We start from the raw sequence: 14,324 nt of genomic DNA on the forward strand, positions 1-14,324 counted from the left end.
CAGTTTCTGCATTTAATGAGTTATTCTGTTCACATATAGTAACCTCAACCTTCAAGGGTCTCTTTCTACCTGAGCTGTTTTATTTCTTTTCTTCCTTTTTCTTCTTCTTTGTCTTGTGGAGAAATGGGGAGCAACCAGGGGTGGACTGACAACTCATGGGGCCCCCGGGCAATAGGGGATCATGGGGCCCCTGTGTCCTTGCCCAAACTCAAATGCAATTTGAGTGTTTGCAGTTGCTATTGTTATGCCTTGACAAAGAATATCTGCTATGCCCTTGAATCATAAATCATTTAACTGTATCTTGGTGTTCTGGCCTTCATGGTGAGTCTTTGGTGGCAACACCACTGGTTGTACACATTGGAAGTTTGGAGTCAAGAGGTTTGTGTGTGAGATGGATAAATCTTTAATTGCTGCTGGTGGGGCACCACAAGCTGTGGTGTGTCAATGCATTTTCATTATTTGATTCTTTATCTTGTTTGTGCTCTTTGCTATGAAAAGCAGAAGGATATAATGTTCAGTAGGGTGAGCTAATGCATAGCTGTAGTTCATCAAAACTGTGATAAAGGGTGAACACTACAGAAAGCAGTGTAAATTACATAATTAGACTAACCCACATTCCATAGAATGCAAACGGTGTTAAATTGCACTAAGCACTGTACCTTTTCAATTTTCCTACAGTCTGTACACAGATACATTTAGCCTTTATTTAAAGCACATTGTAAGGCAGGTTTAAAACACTTCCAACATAGAAATCCCAGAATAACAGTCTCTTTTAAATTAAAGTGTATGTCCAGCCCATAATTCTTATCCTGTTGACTATGTTTTACCAGTCAGGTTGGGCGGGAAACTCTCCAACAGCAAAGCAGACCAAAAAATACTACTAAGGCAATGCCATAACCACTGTCAAATTTGTATTGCTGTATATGTCCCAGTTGCAGATTTCCTGATACAGTTGTCACTAAGACAGGAAGAAAAAGCTAATCCCTCTAACCAAGCCTTGGATATCAGTAAAAAAAAGATGACAGGAGCTTTAAATCATCCCATTAACACTAGAAATAGTAATCTTGGCTTTAAATACACATTAAAGGTCAACTCCACAATAAGAAACCACCTATTGCCTGATTTAGTTTAGGTTACGTAGTTTCTGATTCAGTACTTTTTGATTGCCTGAATGTCTAAATATAGATCTGACTGATATGTTAAGAATTAGGTATTTAAGGATCCAGGAAATCATTATTCACACAATGCAGGAATCTGAAAGAAATAGAAAAAATATCTAAACTAGAGGACTCTGGATACATATATTATATTTCCAAAAGTATTGGGATGCCTGCCTTTACAAACACATGAACTTTAATGGAATCCCAGTCTTAGTCCGTAGGGTTTAACATTGAGCTGGCCCACCCTTTGCTGATAAAACAGATTTAACTCTTTTGGGAAGACCGTCTACAAGGTTTAGGAGTGTGTCTATGGGAATGTTTGACCATTCTTCCAGAAGCGCATTTGTGAGGTCAGGCACTGATGTTGAATGAGAAGGCTCTGGTCTCTGCTATAATTCATTCCATAGGTGTTCTATTAGGTTGAGGTCAGGACTTTATGGACCTTGCTTTGTGCACTGGTGCGCAGTCATGTTGAAACAGGAAGGGGCCATCCCCAAACTGTTCCCATAAAAGTGAGAGCATTAAATTGTCCAAAATGTCTTGGTATGCTGACACCTTAATAGTTCACTTCACTGGAACTAAGGGGCCAAGCCCAATCCCTGAAAAATGACACCATAATCCCTCCTCTACCAAACTTTACACTTGGCACAATGTAGTCAGGCAAGTACTGTTCTCCTGGCAACTGCCAAACCCAGAAATGTCCATCGGATTGCCAGACAGAGAAGCGTGATTCATCACTCCAGAGAACATGTCTTCACTGCTCTAGAGTCCAGTGCTGTTGTGCTTTCGTCTCTTTGCATTGCATTTGTTGATGCAAAGCTTGGATGCAGCTGTTCAGCCATGGAAACCCATTCCATGAAGCTCTCTATGCACTGTTGTTGTGCTAATCTAAAGGCCACACAAAGTTTGGAGGTCTTTAGCTATTGACTCTGCAGACAGTTGGTAACTTCTGTGCACTGTGCACTGCAGCATGTGCTGACCCCGCTGTGTCATTTTATGTGGCCTACCACTTCATGCTGAGTTGCTGTTGTTTCCAGTTGCTTCCACTTTATTATAATATCAGTAACAGTTGACCGTGGAATATTTAATAGCAAGGAAATTTCACGGGTGGACTTATCGCACAGGTGGCAACCTATCATGGTACCACGCTTCAATACACTGAGCTCCTGAGAGCGACTCATTCTTTCACAAATGTTTATAGAAACAGACTGCATGCCTAGGTGATTGATTTTATTCCTGTGGCCATGGAGGTGATTGGAACACCAGAATCCAATGATACGGAGGGGTGTCACAATGTTTTTGGCAATATAGTGTATATTCAGATGCATCAAAAGTGTGCAAATCACTAATTTATTCAATTGTTTAGTTTCATACAGTCACATTATATCCCATATGTGGGTTTCTGACCAGCGGTGTTCTGTACCTTTTCTCCAATGCTGGACATTTCTCAGTGATGCAGAGAATGGAACTGAAATAATACCATCATCACTACTCTTTGCAGCATTGTATTTTGAGTACAGGCTGCTGTGATGATTCATTTATAAGACTGGGTACACACGGGCATAAAATTATTCATCATTGGTAGGATCGGCAGGAACCATCCAACTTTTGGCCCATGTGTACAGCTGTCTGCTGTAAAGAAGCTGGTCTTTGGACCAGCATCTGTCAAAGAAGCATCTGATCAGTGCTAGAAACCAATGGGGCAGAACAGAAAGGTACAGCAGGGGAGATTGCCTCACTAACATTGCTTTTGTTGTTTGGGCAAACTCAATGTTTTTTTTTTTGTTCAGCCCACTGGGTTGAACAAAAAAAACATATAGTGTGTACCCCACATTTGGGATGAAATGTCCTCAGCTAAAAGGAAATGGACCAGGTGAACATGCTGCAAACCAAATGAGCTTTCTGTGACAGTGCTAGGGAGAAAAAAAAGTATTAGATTAAAATCTGATTGATTGTTTGAGAGATTCATGTATGTATATATTTGTTTTATACAGTAACTGGGCTCTTTAAAGTATTTTTTAAAGAAATTCAGACATTCATAGATGTCTGATTTAAGGAAACATCCCCAAAATCCTAAAAAAAACCCTTCACCATCTCAGTAGTGAATGGGTATATAGAAAGCAGCTTTTATTTACAAAAAAATCAGCTGTGGCAACAACCAAATTAATTCTGAAAATACATCACATTAATATGAGCAGAAAGCAACTCACTGCTGTCACAAATGTGACAAATGAAAACAAAAGTTAAGTATGTTAATATATTGCACAAGCTATATGGAGAGTGCTAAAAAAGAACAGCAAAATGCACAAGAGAACAAGGAAATGAGTGTATCATGTGACTCAGCAAGGATTCGCTCATGAAGGTTGCATTCTCTTTATGAAGGTACCAAGCAGAAAACCTCAAACTATTAATTTTCTTCACTCAGCAACCATAAATCTGTGTGTCTGTGTGCTAAAAAAAATGCTGATTTTTCAGACTCCAGAAGCAGCCTTTTATTTTGTAATGAGAAATGATATCTGGATAAGTGAAGTGGGGAGATGTGGAATGCATATTGACTTAGCTTGGTTATTGTAACATTTCCACTTCTAATCCCTTCAAAATTAAACACATTAAAGGCTAATAAAAAGGCTTTCTAAAGGTGTGCCTGATCACTGGTGGGGTCTTGCTTTTCACCGAAAGTTAAAGTCATTGCTGATGTCTTAGCCTTCATATTTTCATAAACCAAATATTTTCCTTGATAAAATGACATGTGCATTGACACTGAAATTTGCACCAGTCAGCTGAAGGGAAAATACATGTAGTTTTAACCACAAGTTACATGTCTGAATAGTATTGTATAATTATAACTTATCCTATAACTGCCTCTTGGAAAACTTAACATTCACAGTCAATAGTAATATCCTGAAATGTCAGTTTGAGCATTTAATCCAAGGCAAACAAACATTTGATCAGAATGTATCTAATCTAGGGCTACCAGAGCTCTATGTTAAGTATACACAGGTAGCTCTTTCACCATCTCCCTATTAAAATCAGTTCCCAGTCAAAATATTTCAAATCTACTAGAACAAAGAGAGTGTTCAACTTTCAATCCAGTTGTTTTATATACATATAGTCCTGTAAAACAGTATTTGCCCCTTTCCTGATTTTTTTTTGCATATTTGTTACACTTAATAGATTCAGATCATCAAACAAATTTTAATATTACACAAAGATAAGCAGAGAAAATACAAAATGTTGTTTTAAAATGATGATTTTATTTTATTTTATTAAGGGAAAAAAGCTAACAAAACCTGCCTGGACCTATGTGAAAAAGTATTTGCCCCCCTAAACCTGGTTGTGCCACACTTGGCAGCAACAACTGCAAACATTTGCGATAACTGGCAGTGATGAGTCTTTACCATCGATGTGGAGGAATTCTGTCCACTGTTCTTTACAGAATTATTTTAATTCAGCCACATTGGAGGATTTTGAAGCATAAATGGTCTGATTAACCACTTGCCTACAGGGCACTTACACCCCCTTCCTGCACAGGCCAGTTTTCAGCTTTTAGTGCTATAGCAATTTGAATGACAATTGCGCGGTCATGCAACACTGTTCCCATATGAAATTTTTATAATTTTTTTTGAGACAGATAGAGCTTTCTTTTGGTGGTATTTAATCACCTCTGGGTTTTTTATTTTTTGCTAAACAGATGAAAAACAGCTGCAAATTTTGAAAAAAAAAAAATTTTCTTAGTTTTTGTTATAACAATTTTGTAAATAAGTGATTTTTCTCCTTCACTGATGTGCGCTAATGAGGCTGCACTGATGGGCACTGATAGATTGCACTGATGGGCACTGATTGGCACTGATGAGGAGGCACTAGTAGGTGGCACTGATGGGCATTGACAGGCATCACTGATGGGCACTGAAAGGCAGCACTCATATACGGCACTGATAGGCGGCACTGATAGGTGGCACTGATAGGTGGCACTGATAGGCAGCACTGACTGTCACCAATATGCAGCACTGACTGGCACTGTTAGGTGGCACTGACTGGCACTGTTAGGCAGCACTGATAGGCAGCACTTACATGCACTGATAGACGGCACTGACTGACACTGATTGGTGGCACTGACTGACACTGATAGGTGACATTGAAAGGCAGCTCAGATGGGCACTTATATGTGGCATTGATGTGCACTGGTAGGCACTGATATGTGCCATTGATGTGGCTCTTATGGGCACTGGCGGGTGGCATTGATGAGCACTGACAGCTGGCATTGATGAGCACTGACAGGTGGCACTGCTGGGGCTACCCTGATCATCAGGGCACACTGAACATCAGTGATCAGTGTAAATGACCCCTCTGATGAATGCTGATTACTGGCTCTCCTCTCCTCTCGAGCTGTCAGCGTGACAGCTTGTGAGGAGAGAAATGCCGATAACTGGCATTTCCCTATTTACATGCAATCAGCTGTGATTGGACACAGCTGATCACATGACCGAGCCGACATCTTTGGCTCCTTCCATTCATTGGTGATCCGCTGTGTCCGAGGGGCACAGTGCACCTCTTATCACCGTACTGCGTGCTCCCAGAACTGCGCAAGCGCGGTTAGAGTGGAAAGACGTCATATGACGTCCTCCCGGAACGAGAGAACCGCCTTGCGCCCGTCATTACCTTATATGGCGGGCGGGAGGCGGTTAAGGTCATTACACAGCACTTCAATCAGATTAAAGTCCAAACTTTAACTGGGTGACTCCAAAGCCTTATTTTTTTTTTTTTTAGCCATTCAGGGGTGGATTTTCTGGTGTGTTTTGGATCATTGTCTTGCTGTATAACCAACACGTGATTGAGCATGAGGTCACAAACTGACATTCTCACCAGGATTTTCTGATAGGGCGCAGAATTCATGGTTCCATCAGTTATGGCAAGTTGTCCAGGTCCTGAAGCTGCAATGCAACCACAGACCATCACACTACCACTGCCATGTTTGACCCTTTGGTATGAAGTTCTTTTTATGAAATACTGTGTTAGTTTTATGCCAGGTGCAATGGGATGCACACTTTCCAAAAGTTCAACATCAGTCTGCAGAATATTTGCCCAAAAGTCTTGGGGATAATCAAGATGTTTTTTCGCAAATGTGAGACGAACCTGTGTGTTCTTTTGGTCAGCTGTCACTTTCACCTTTGAATTCTCCCATGGATACCATTTTTGCCCAGTCTCTTTCTTATTGTTGTATCATTAACACTGAATTTAACTGAGGCAAGTGAGGCCTGCAGTTCCTTAGATGTTGTTCTGGGTTCTTTTATGACCTCCTATATGAGTTGTCATTGTGCTCTTGGAGTAATTTCGGTACGCTGGGAAGGTTCACCACTGTTCCAGGTTTTCTCCATTTGTGGATAACGGCTTACACCTTGGTTCTTTGGAGTCCCAAAGCCTTAAAAAATTGCTTTATAACCCTTTCCAAACTGATACCTGTCAATTACTTTGTTTCTCATCTGTTCTTGAATTACTTTAGATCCTGACGTGATGCTTTGCTTTTTGCAGACCTGGGTGTGGCAAGTGAAATTTAACTCAGCTTTCCAAAAATGTGGTTAACTACAGTTCATTCATGATTTAGCAAGGGGGGGGGGGGATTTTTCACATAGGGCCAGGCAGGTTTGGACAGCTTTTTTCCCTTAGGAAATCATCATTTAAAAACTGCATTTTGTATTCCCTTGGGCTATTTTTGTGTAATATTACAATTTGTTTGATGATCTGAATCATTTAGGTGTAATAAATATGCAAAAAAGAAAAATCAGGAAGGGGACAAATACGTTTTTCACTTTTGTGTATACTGTGTATATAAAAATTTATAAATATCAAGCTATTTTAAGACAGTTAACATAAAATATGATGCTGAATAATTGTGTTTCCAATGCTATATGGGGTACTTCACACAATAAAAAGCTGTTGTATCTAAAATTAACCCTTCACCCACTGCCTCAAAGCTCTTTAAGAGGATCTAAGTGCTGGGAGGCGAAGACAGGCATTCAGATCACGTGACTGCTGTGATTCGCTGTCTCAGCGGTCTCATGATCATAAAGCTCCTGATCGCAAATATGCATTGAGAGCTTTCTGGGAGCACACAGGGGGCATGCTCTCAGCACAGTAAAGTGTTTACATAGAGCTGCACCCAACTCGCCAGGAGGCCACATATATGTAAGGCTGGCAGAAGGAAGTTGAGAAACTATAAGGACCTTTCTGATTGAAAAGTTGTTCTGATTTTGCTGTGATATGCCTTAAAGATGAAGTCTAATGTCACAAATAAACACATTCCCTGAAACCCACTTCCCTTTCTGATCATGAATTAATAAAATTAGTACAGCATTAATCTCCACTCTTTAAAAATTGAACTGTTTGCTGCCCTAGTGATGTAGTCATAGGCTCCAACAGGTTTCAGTGTTCCTCCTGAGCCCTGGTTGTGTGGGAGGAGCCAGAGCAAGGCACACACATCACTGTAGCCTTTTTTCCCCCAAGAGGGCATTTTCATGCTAATTAGGTCTGCCTACACAAGCAGCAAAGAGAGAAAGGCTGGCAAATGAAGGCAACCAGTGGAAGTGAGGGTTTGGCTATATTTGGGCGCTTAGTGCAGCACAGGATATCTCATGATTGGAAACTGCTGGGGGGGAGTTGGACAGTACTAAGGGTAGTTTGGCTTCTTATTGCAGTACTGCAGACAGAAAAGTGTGCAGGAAAGAGGCAAAAGCGAGTATGAACACAAGAGGACACAAGCTGCTTATACCAGAAAGAAAATATAAGGCCAGAATTATGCTTTAATGATGCTATTTCACCAACACCAACCAAAAATGCAGGTAAAATACTGAAAAATAAAGCATTTTTAAAATGCTTAGTGCTGTGTTTTTTATAAACTTTTTTTATTGATTTGCCATGTGTCTCTGCAGCAAATTGCAGTTGGATCATCAGGGATGGGACCCTTTGGCTGGGCATCAGGAACAGGACCTACCAGCTGTGCATCAGGAACAGGACCTTGACCCTCAGGTTGGGCATCAGGAACAGGACCACCAGGCTGGGCATCAGGAACCTCTGGCTGGGCATCAGGAAAAAGACCCCCAGGCTGCAGGAACAGGACCCTCCAGCTGGGCATCAGGGACAGGACCACCAGGCTGGGTATCAGGATCAAGACCTCCAGGATGGGCATCAGGACCCTCAATCTGGGCATCAGGAACAGGAAACTCCAGCTGGGCATCAGGAACAAAACCATCAGGCTGGACACCAGTAAAAAGAACTCTCCAGCAGGGCATCAGGAACAGGACCCTCTGGCTTGGCAGTGGACAGCAGGGGACCAGCGGCAGGCTGCACCCCATCGGCAAACATAGAGGCATGCTGAACCCCATTGTTAAGAATAGAGGCAGGCTGAACCCCATCAGCAAGCATAGAGGCAGGCGTAACCTCATTGGAAAGCATAGGGGCATGCTGAACCCCATAAATGGGCTGCATGGAGGAGGACTGGGCCCCAATCAGCAGGCAGCAGACCATCTGGCTGAGCAATGGTCAGGGGATCAACAAGGTCAGGTTGATTAGCAAGCAAAGAGTCTATTGAGCCAAACTGGAGAGTGGACAGAGAACTAGTAATACCAGGCTGGAAAGCAGGTAACATATCATTGAAGTTAAACTGGACTGCTGAAACACAGACAGAATGTAGGACTTGGAGAAAAGGATGAGAGCCCCACCTGGCCAAATGAGGCAGTCTGTCCAAAGGATGGATGGAACTTTTTACACAGGTTTGAACAAAGGTAACTGCAATACAGGGTGGCCAGGTTACTGAAAGTCCCAAATATGAAAAAAACAAAAGGCACAGTTGACAAGGGCAGGACCAGAGTAACAGGAATGGTGGTAGGCTGGACTGAATTAGTAGATGTAGAGGCAGACTGGAGCGCATTGGCTGGTGTGGTGGCAGACTGCAGCAGACTGGAACAGAGCAACTGGTGTGGTGACAGGAGTGGATAGTGGCAGAGTTGTGCAAGTTGGAAAAAAACCTGTTTCTTTTTAGGTTTAGATACTGAAGTTTTGCAAGTGATTGCAGGGGTCTGAGCAGGGAGTAGGAGTAGAACTGAGAGAGAATGAAAAGGAAGGAGAAGTTGCTGAGAAGGGCTTCGGAGGGGTTGTCACAGGCAACAAAGTAGAAAGGGAACTCTTCAGTGGATTAATGCAGAGCTGCAGCTAGTAGAAACAGGGTACTGGCATAGAGTTGGAAGCAAGTATACTGGGATGCAACTGTAGTTGCTGTGGGTGACAGAGAGGGGGATACTTGAGAAAACCAGTGTCTAGCAGCAGGAATGGGTTGGTTCAGGCTGACTGAGTGCCATAGATATGACCAGGCTTGTAATAATGGTTAAACAAATATCAGTTTGCACTCCCCTGGTCTGACTTAAGACTGCACTGCATTAACAAGATCCACTACCACCTGTTGGGAACAGGCCAAGTAGTGCTTATAAAAATAGGCATAGTCATCCTCCAATAACCATACAAGTAAAACCACCTGAGCCATACTAAAGTCATCACTACCTTTCAGAATACTGGACAAAGCCAACTCTGCATAGACTTGAATCAAGGGCTGAACATCACAAAACAACATCCTGCCTTGATCAACTAGGGAATGATCAAGGCAAATGCATTTGAACAGCTGATCTTTGGCCCACCCCTTCGCATTTGGTGGCAATATTCCCTTTCCTTTTGTCACTAACAAAGCATATCAATACAACCTCCTCAGGACGCATCTTGCACAAACAATAGCAGAGCCAAAATGGCCTCTTCTGGTCTTTCCTGGTCTTGGTGTTATGTCAGGAATACCAAGTGTTGGTATCCTGTGAAACAGGTGTGACCAGAAATGTGTGGACTTACATAGAGAACACTAGGCATGAGTATGATATAAAATAATGTGGTTTATTAAGGCATAATTCCAGTAAAACAACAATATAACACACATACACCAAGATAATAAAAAACCCCAAGAAACCAGTAAAGCCTAATGGGTGAGAGTGATCACAATAAATAAACTAAACCAGATAACCAAGCTAACTATATACAGGTGGCAGGGTCAGACTCAAGGAGTAGTTAGTATCAGAACCAGAGTCATACATGGAAGGTCAGGCAGAAGGGAGCAGGGAACAAGCCAGGACAGGGAGAGGGTATGTGGGAGAAGGAACAAGTAGGCAACGGAGGGGTCAGGAGCAGTATGCTGGATCAGGATCAGTATGCAGGAGCATGGTACACAGGTCAGAGGCAAATGGCCAAACACCAAGGCACTTAAGAATAGCACAGGCAGAGCATAAATACTCCTTCTGTAATGAGCCTCAGGTGATGACTGACTACCATGAGCTTCAGTCTGAGAGACACCCGCTGGTGCACACCAGAACTGCAGCTTAAAGTTTCGGGACCACAGTGCAGCCAGGAGGCAAACTCATTCCTGTCAATTATTTACTCTCTCTTTCCATGACATAGCCCTCTCCTGTTCTGGAATTGTCTAATTACTGTCTGTATTTGCTCAGCTCACCTACCCCTCCCTGTATCTCTCTACATAACCTTTAATGTAGCTGCTGGGAGAAATGAAGGGGGATACTATAGAACATTCTGACAGATTTACCTTTTGTGTAGAATTCCTTCTGAAAAAAAGAGGTGCACATCTTGTGCCTAGTCATTCCTGCTTTATAACATTATTATTATTATTATTCACAATTTATATAGTGCAATGCATTACAAAAAGGAGGGAGACAGTACTGATACAGTACAATTGAATGCAATAGCTGTATATCTGCAGAGTGTGTTTATCCCAGGCTCGGCTGCCTCTGACTGCAGGTTATTCCCATAAGTAGAAAAGACCCAGCTTTGCTTTTTACTCTAGCTACACAAACTCATTGTGAGGACCAGAAATGTTAAAAAGCAAACTGGCATTTTAACCACTCTACTAAAGCATGGTGGTTAAAGAACTTTTTTGGTGTTTCTATCCCCATTAATGAGATTTCTTATAACTCCCTGCCCATCTGACACCCTGACAAGAAGATAGGAAATTAATTGAAATCTCCCTAATTTTAACCCTTCCCCACTCTGCCAAGACTACAACAACAGCAAAAAATATGTTAGGGCTGGAATGGTGCGTCATCAGATTATTTTAAAGTCCTACTCCAGACTCCAACTTACTCTTACCCTACAACTCTGCAGTATTTTATGCTTTTGTATATAGCATACCTTTGCATCACTCACATCATATTCTCTGTCCTTTTAATTGAATGTGGAGTGGAACAATTCAACCCAGACGTCTGAGGACATCTTGGGGTGAAAAAGATGAGAGAGGAGATAAGTATTACAGTCTGAGCAGCTTTTTCATTTTAAGCTGCCAGGGGACATATAAAGAGAAGAAAAAAAAACTGGAGTTAGGCTTTAACCATTATAACCATCCATATATCATATCTATCTTTCAAATAGAATTGTGTGTTTTTATGCAATACAATTGAAAACAAATCAATATCTATCTATCTATCTATCTGAATTAACACGTAAATGTTTGATTTAGTCATTAAAATATGTTATTTACACTGGCAGCAAGAAAAAGCCTTTTAACCACTTGACCTCTGGAAGATTTACCCCCCTTCCTGAGCAGGCCATTTTTTGCTATTTAGCACTGCTCTTTTTCAACTAGTAATTGTGCAATCATGCAACGCTGTACCCAAACAAAATTTGTTTTACCCATCAATAGAGCTTTATTTTGGTGATATTTGATCACCACTGGAGTACTTGCTTTTTGTGATATAAATGAAAAAAACACCAAAAATTTAGAAAAAAACTAACATTTTCTTTCTGTTATAAAAAATATCAAATAAACTAAAATGTAGTTTTACATTTAAGCCAAAATGTATGCTTCTACATATACTATGGTATACATATTGGAATTTACACATCTTTTAAGTCCTGACTGCCTATCACATTTCTTGAGGTGCTAAAATGCCAGGCAGTACAGCCCCCTCCCCCCCCCAAATGTAGACACCCAAGGAATTTGCTGAGAGGCATGTTGAGTCCATGGAAGATTTTATGTTTTGCTAAAAATGTTTGGAAAATGACAAAACAATTTTTTTTGCACAAAGTTGTCACTTAAATGATATATTTCTCACAATTACCATTGGTATATGTGGAATAACACCCCAAAACACATTCTGCTACTTCTCCCTAGTTTGGAGATACCACGTAGGAGAGACTTTTTGGCAGCTCAGCGACATACAGGCCCCCAAATTCCAAGCACAAACACCCCCAGATGACCACTTTTTGGAAAGTAGACACCCCAAGGAATTTGATAAGAGGCAAAGAGATTGTTTTTCAGATATCATTTTTTGTCATAGGGTTTTGAAAAAAATAAAAAACGAAAAGAAAAAGTACATTTGCATTTTCCAAAATACTCACCATTCCCCTTACCAAATATCTTGGAGTGTCTACTTTCCAAAAAGGGGTCATTTGAGGGGAGCTTCTACTATCCTGGAATTTCATGCCCAACATTAGAAGCTTATGACACACATCACCTACTCTTCTAACCACTTGAAGACAAGCCATTTCTGACACTTTTTCTTTACATAAAAAAACAGATTTTTGCTAGAAAATTATTTGAACCCTCAAACATTATATTTTTTTTTAGTGCAGAGGCCCTAGAGAATAAAAACAATGGGTTTTCCAATTTTTAGTATCACACAGTATTTGCCCAGTAATTTTTCAAAAGCAAATTTTTTTGAAATAATACACTTTTTTAATTTTTATGCACAAAACACAATTTATTGCCCAATTGTTTGATAAAATATAAACGAGGACGTTATGCCAAGTAAATACATACCAAATATGACATGCTTTAAAACTGAGCACATCCATGCAATGTAAACCTTTAATATCTGTAGACAATGATTAAAAGCTTTTACAGGTTACCACTTTAGATTTACACAGGAGGTCTAATGCTAGAAGTACTGTCCTCAATCTGACATTCACGGTTATACCTCACATGCTTGGTGAAATCTCTGCTTACATACCGACACTGGACCGACACTTGCGTTTCCTTTTGCACGGCTGCAAGGGGGGGGAGTTTATTCATTATTTTGCTTTTTTTGGTTTTACACTATCCCTTTAATTTTTTTTGGATCACTTTTATGGTTATCACAGGAAATGTAAATATCCCTTGTGATAGCAACAGGCAATAACAGGTACTCTATTATGAGAAATCTGTAGTCTGTTAGACTCTAGATCTCTCCTCTGCACTTAAAGCATCTGATCACACCAAGATCGGTATGATCAGATTTTAAAATGGCTGTTTATATCCGGCAAAACCCAAATGAAGAAATTGTTGCAGCTTCCAATTTCTTAGACTATAGAGATGATAGGAGCCATTCTGTTTTCTGATCAGCTCTATGTTCCCCGGTGGAAGGAGGAGGGGGGGCATCCCTTCCTGCTGCTTGTAAAAGTGAACCAGTGGCTAATTAGCTGATAAGATTGCTTTTACATGCAGCTGAGAAAAAAAGAAATCAGGGTGATGCCTGTAGCTGCAGACACCATCCTGGTATAACCACTTAATACCAGTATGTTGCTGGTCCTTATTGGGCATATATGTAACAGCAGCAAACGTAGGCATATGATGAATTGGGTTTGTGGACCAATATGACTGCAATTCATTCATTTTTGTAATGTTGAGGGTCAGGCCCAAAAAAGTTTTAAATTCAGAAACCTTGATGGGTTTCCATGCAATTTGTCTGGCAAGAGCTGAATTGGTGTGGGTGGCCAAATATTATTGTGCATATACATTGCTTTGGCCCACAATCAATTGATACAAATCATCTGTGAAAAACAGCAGAATGGGGCTGATCCTGCTAAGGCTGCATTTTTGGGAACACTATACTAAGGAGGCACTAGTATAGTTCTGTTTGTGATCAATATATTGATCTGTACAAACACTACACTAGTAATGGCGGTGATCAGCGACCTATAGCGTGAGTGCGATAGTGTACAAGCGATATAATGCTAACTCACCTTGGCTGGGAGGGGATCCTGACCCTATCAAATGTTGCTAGCGACAGTAATACAGTGATCAGTGAAAAATTCTATATATTGCCATTGTACTAATGGCACTGGCTAGGTGATGGGGTAATCAGAGTT

This window comes from Staurois parvus, unplaced genomic scaffold (genome assembly GCF_062004578.1).
Source record: "Staurois parvus isolate SC_StPar_1 unplaced genomic scaffold, SC_StPar_1.0 ptg000634l, whole genome shotgun sequence".
Taxonomy (NCBI): domain Eukaryota; kingdom Metazoa; phylum Chordata; class Amphibia; order Anura; family Ranidae; genus Staurois; species Staurois parvus.